Source organism: Tenrec ecaudatus, chromosome 14 (assembly GCF_050624435.1).
Source record: "Tenrec ecaudatus isolate mTenEca1 chromosome 14, mTenEca1.hap1, whole genome shotgun sequence".
NCBI lineage: Eukaryota > Metazoa > Chordata > Mammalia > Afrosoricida > Tenrecidae > Tenrec > Tenrec ecaudatus.
The window spans coordinates 108,406,685-108,413,488 of NC_134543.1; positions in this window are offsets into that span (position 1 = coordinate 108,406,685).

The window sequence follows — 6,804 nt, forward strand, 5'->3', positions numbered from 1 at the left end:
GATACTCAGTGTGGAGTAAGTACTCACTATGTGTACATATTTTTCTTGAAATGAGGTGGGATTTAATGCATAGATGATATCATTCCACAGTCCAATCACATCAAGTAGAATTGTACAGTTGTTACCACTATTGGTTTCCAAACATGATTTTCTACATGGACTCCTTGGCACCGTCTCCCTTTACTGCCCCCCATTGTGCCCCCTCTCCCCAAACCCCTTATTCTACTTGCTGTCCATGTAGGCTCATCAATCCTGGGTTTCATAGACCAAAAAAATTGGAAAAACATATAACACAGCTTTCGGAAACTGACTGCCATGATACAGTGCTTCGTAGATACACTCTGCTATGAATGAACAAAAACAAACAAAACGATACAGACCCCCCCAAAATTTTTTTTGGAAATCCTATCTGTCCCAGCCTGCCTCATAGGGGTGATTGACTGACAACATCTTAACAGTTCAATTCAGATTTATGCCTCTGATCTTTATACTCATCTCTCCCAAGCACTCTGTTTCATCCCGTCCCTCAATTTTAGGTCAGGGGAGTATCTGGAGTTCCATAGGTGAAGCTTGGGCTCCCACTGACGTGCATCCATCCTCTGCATACCCGATTCTTACAGTTTAGGCCCCAATATACTGATCCCTCATTTGACTTTGGTTTATATGATTCCAGTCCTTCCGGGATTGATGAAGGTATTCTTCTTCCATGTGGACTTAGTTTACATCGTCCTTAGATGTCTGCTTGTTTTGAGACAAACCTTTAGGACCCCCAGACACTACATTATCTGATAGCTGGGCACCCTCTAAATTCTTCTCCACATTCGGCTATAGCACCCTCATAAGGGTTACCTTCCCGAGGGCGAGTACTCAGCAGGGCCATGATGTGAGAACTCATTATTCTTAAGTTGGAACTAGGATTTAGCATGAGGCCCAAACACAGTCCTGGATCTGGAGCTATGCTTTGTTATTTTTTTTTTTTACTTCTGTCTCTTAATTTGCAGTAACTTGGAAGGTGGTACATGTCAGATTATTCCATAGTGCAATCATGTCAAACAGAATTGTACAATTGCTTCCATAATCAGTCTCCAAACATACTTTTCCTTCCTGGATTCCTTTGCATCATCTCCTTTTTATCCCCCCACCTCTCTAAATCCCCCCCCTCCCCTGAAACCCTCGTTCTGTTTGCTTTCCTGTAGGCTCAATGTTCCTGGGTTTCATTTACTGAAAAACAGAAAAACAAATAACACACCTTCAAGAGTACTCAGTAATATTGGTTTGTGAGTTTTATAGAGAACTAATAACAAAAAGAAATCATGATATGTTTTAAAAACAAGCACATTTGATCTCAATTTTTTAATGTAATCTACATAGGTGGAGGATAATATACCAACATATTTACAGTGTTTCTCTTCAGTTGATGAGAGTGTTGACATTTAAAATATTATTTTATGGTTTCTTTAAAAAAATAATTCAGAGCATATTATCTTTATAAGCAGAAGAAAAAGTGTTTACATGTATTCTTAAACTGAACATTGAGCTGTAAATGATGGTTTGGTGACCACAAATATAATAATTCAAGAAAGTGTATGTTTTAAATATAAATCTTCAGAATATATAAATTAAGTCAGAATATGTTAGGCCTACCCAATTTGCATATTTAATATCAAATATATATATTCTATGGGGAGCCAATGAATACTATACATAAAAAGTGATGCTGGATCAAATGAATTTGTAAAATTTTTAGATTTTAATCAGTGCTAAACTGCTACCCCAGGACTCATCAGACCTTAACAAGACAGTGAATCTTTTAAGTAGCTGAAGGTTCTCTGAGTAGCTGTAACATGCTCTACTAATACTCCAAAGGCTGACATTTCAAATCCATTCAGAGATGCCTAAGAGTAAAGACCTGGCGATCTGCTTCCTGAAGACTGGGGAACCTTCTCCAGTGCTCCTCCACATGCCGCGGGTTGCCATGAGTCAGCATCTACTTGGCGGCAGCTGACAACCATCACCACAGGGGGAGAATCCCACCCCGGTATGAACTCAATATATTTTTGGTTTTGACCTCAAGGCATTTTATTTGTTTACAAAACATTTGGAGGAATACACATCTGTTGAAAATTCTTTGTTGTAGGATGCAAGCAGATTTCACTGTTGGACAGAGTGATGATGTAAAATTCCTCCATGCCTGGGAACCATGGCCAAAATGAACAGAGTGCGATTTCAGAACACTGGCTAGCTGTCTGCCTTTGGGTCCTGGTTGGAAGCTCTGTGAGCATATTTAGAGGGAGAGAAAGATTGGTATCGTTAATATAATAATTTGAGGCAGATTTATTTGATTAGAAACTCTCAATCTATTAGAATTAAGTAAGAGCTAACAAAACAAGAAAGACCCAAAACATCAGCTGTTATAACCTGAACACCAATAATCTGGTCTGGTCAAACCACACGGCATTGGCTAAGTTGAGGCATGTTTCTTTTAAGATAGAAAAATTGAAACACTTATCTAACAGGAATGTTTCAAAGATTTGAATATCAAGCCCAAGAGGAGAATATGGAGGAAGTATGGAGCGATTCAGGGAGCCCTGGAAGTGGCGTGGTTACAGGGGGGGAGGGGGACTGCGAGCTCCATGTCCAGCAGTTTGAAACTTCCAGGGGCTCCTAGGGAGAAAGATGGGGCTCTCTATGCCCATCAACACTTACAGTCTCGGAAACTCACAGGAGTAATTCTGCCTGTCCACTAGGATTATTATGAGGCGGCATGGACTTGATGGTCATGAAGTATGTAGCAATTGTCTTAGAATATTGAAGAATTCAGCTTTGTGATTGGGAAGGGCTCTTTCACCACCCGTGATCCGATGTGCACAACCTGGCTTTCTGAAAATGAGGAAGCATGTCGATAGGGAATAGACCTTCATGTGAGGAAACAGAAACTTGTCACCACTAAACCATAAACAAGATAATACATACATGAAAAGCACACTGGAAGTGTCCAGCATCTCCTTTTACATGGACCCACAATCAACACTCAGGAAAAGAGCAGTTAAAAATGAGGGAAATACTACACCGACCAAATCTGCTGCAAATGACGTCTTCAAGGTTCCTAAAAGAAAGATATCTCTGAGGGCGAAGGGGCCCCTGGGCCAAGCCATGGCATTCTCAATTGCTTCATATAGTTGGGAAAGTTGGAAAATGAATAGGAAGACCATAGAAGGATGGATGCATTTGAATTATGATGAGAAAGAATATTAAAATTAGTCTGAAATGCCAAAGGCACTAACGAGTCTGTTTCTGGAGGATAGCCACCCAGGATGCTCCTTAGAAGCAAGGATGTGAGACTCTGTCTCATGTATTCTTGGGCAGAAAACCAGGAGGGATGTGTCCATGGAGAAAGACACAATCCTTTGTAAAGTAGAGGGTTAGGGGAAAACAGCAAGACCCTTCATTGACTCAGATTAACACCGTGACTACAACAAAGCTCAAACAGGGAAAATTGCGAGGCTGAGGCAGGACTGAGGCTGTTCTGAGTGATGTCATGAGCCTGGACCAATCGGAAGACATCTGGCCGCAGCAGCATCTCATGGAAATGTGGAAACAACTTACTTTAATCTGCTTGATAGCAAAAGCCAGAATCAGTGTGTGGAAGTTACAGGTAGACAGTATTTTTCACAAAACACATTCACACAAAGATGATATGATTTAATATTGCAAAACAAAGAGGGGGGGAGACCAATCACTAAATATGATCAATGGAAATATAGAAATTGATTTGGATGACTATTTCATATAGATAATATAAAACAGCTGGATTCATGCAGAAACTAGAGAAGGTGGGCTCTAGAACATTTTACTTCTCTTCTGGACACATTCATCACAGTGAAATGTAAAGGTTGCTTTACTTCTTTATTTGTCTGCCAGTGTCAATGGCTTACTCAGACAGCAAGCGAACAGCTAGTTAGCAGGTTCATTTGTGCTCATCACTGTTTGGGTCCGAGATACAAAGCAGCAGACAAAGCATCTACCTTCATGAAACTTACACTCCAAAGCAGGGGTCCTCAAACTACGACCCGTGGGCCACATGTGGCCCGCAGAGTATATTTATCCGGCCTGCCGGGTGTTTTTGGCCCATTTATTTTTTTACTTCAAAATAAGATATGTACAGTGTGCATAGGGCTTTGTTCATAGTTTTTTAAGCTATAGTCTGGCCCTCCAACGGATCTGAGGGACAGTGCACTGGCCCCCTGTTTAAAAAGGGTGAGCACCCCCTGCTCCAGAGTATTGCGTGGGAAGTAGGAGAAATGGAAAGAAATGAGTAAAAATAGGCGTATCATTAATGATATTCAGTCCTTACCATGCGAGGGAAAAGTGAGGTTCCTGGAAGAAAAGAACTTCACTTGTTGCCTAAGAAAAACATCTCTAATAAAGTCATATTTGACTGGAGGATAAAAATAAACTAGCCATCAGAATAGATGGGGAAAGGGGCCCCATGCAGAGGAAACCTATGCCACAGGACAGTTTCATGATAGAAAAAGGTGGCAACTTAAGTTTGGAGTGATGGAGAAGTGTGAGTGAGGAGAGGTGTATCATGGGACATTGTTAGCCCATGATAAGGAGTTATTTATTTTTTGTTTAAAAAGTCATGAGAAAACATAAGTTTTAAACAGAATTTTGACATATACTTTTATTCTTTAAAACTTTTGAAAATTACTCTGGCTCATTTGTATAAACACACTTTAGAGGGGCAAGGCTAGAAGACTGCTTTGGGGCCTATATTAGACAGAGTTCTCTAGAGAGTAAAACCAGATTGCTGATAATTTTATATATATATTTATAAAGATAGGTATATAACATAAGAAATGAACTGTTAAATTATATACAGATATATATATATATATATAAAACAATAAATTAACAGTTAAATTATAAACAGATAGATATATAATAAAAGAAATGAACAGTTAAAATATAAAGCAGTACAAATGGGTCAGTGCAACTCACTCCCATGAGACAGTTATGAGACTGGCAGTCCTTCAAGTCTTGAGAGCCGCCAGGTTGTCTTCTGTAGAGAGAGAGCTAGGCTAACCCAGCACAGGCAGTAAACAGCAAGGCAGGTTACCAACTGTCAGCCAAGTCACCAACGATCAGACCCCAGCTCCAGAGATGTAAAGACCAATCACGTGGTCTTAAAGGTTCTTCAACTTACAGCAACACAGTCCACAAGCTAGGCATCCCATAGGTAGTGTACCCTTTAAATTGAGACACAGAACAAGCAAGGTAGCCACACACTGGTCCGATGATTAAAGAGCGAGAGACAAGAAAGGTGAGGCTCACCGAGCCATTTATCTCTCCACCCTTCAATTAATGCCACTTGGTTTATCAGCCAGGTTGGCACAATAAAATATCTCAATCCACCCCTTACTAACCTGGCACCTGTACACAATTCTTTAGCCATGTATACTTATATAATTTCCAGACATTAATGAAATCACACTTATATTTATCATCAATAATCTACCATACATATAAATGAAAACACATTGAGTCCAACTGTATCTGATATATGATAAACTATCTCAGGGCCTGATGCAACATTCTCTGAAAAAGTTGATGGTAAGTAGATGTGATGCAGATGGAAGGAGTTAGGGTCGTGGCCAGTGGGTGTATCTGACGTACTTTTATTAAAAGTAAGAAATAACAGAATGTGTAAATAGAATTAACAATGAAGTTAGAGGAGCACATGAGGGAAAGTGATGAAAGAAAAATGACTTCTACAATTTGACCTTGAGCACGGGTTTTGAAGAACTGAAGAAGCAACAGGAAAAGTGACAGCACTGATTTGAGACACTTATTTGTGGCATTCTCTCAGCCATCTAAGTTGACAGCTGATGGACCTCCTTGGGTGTGGCTGGGCACCTGAATCTTGGTTTCAGAGTAGAGGTCTGGCTAGAGATAGTCATCAGAGATAAATATGAATGTAGAGTCTATTCAAAGGTATAATCAGCTGAGTTAGTTAGTTTATTGTGCCAACCTGGCCAATAAACACATGTGGGATTAATTGCAGGGCGGAGAGATAAATGGCTCAGTGAGCCTCGTCATTCTAGTTCTCAGGTCTCTTGCTTTATGATGGTCGCACCAGGGTGCAGCTGCCTTAGCAGTTCCCTGCTTCAGCTGGCAAGGCTCACTTCCTGCAAGACATCCCCAAGGAGAAGCCACATGGACCTACCATGATGCAGCCCTGGGTGCTGGAGCAGCCGTGTGGAGACCCCTGCCAGCGCTGAGATGCTTACACCTTCACTGACTCGGCTTTCCTCCTGCAGTTGGCATCATTGCGTCTGTTTTGTGAGATGGAGGAGGACTTTGTGTATTGCTATTGGATATATGCGTTAATGGGTTAATGTTGGACTTGTGGGCTTGGGCAGCACCTGGTTTGGATGTTTTCCTGAAGCACAGTTGTTACCTTTTATATAAAGCTCTCTCTTATAAATGCATTTCTGTGGATTTGTTTCTCTAAAGTACCAAGACTAACACACCAGCTGACCAGTTGCTCTCAAGCAGATTCTGCTTCATGGTGATCTCATGTAGGTCAGAGATGAAATATGCTCCAGAGGGTTTTCAATAGCCAGGTTTTTAGATTTTTCTCTGAACCATTCTTCCAAGATTCCCCTGGGTAGATTTGAACTTACAACTTTTCAGCCAAGCTGAACCATGTTCACTACCCATTCAAAGGTATCCAAACCCAAACACCAAACCTATTTCCATCTTCTAGCAAACCTTTTGACAAGAGTGGAACTGCCCCATAAG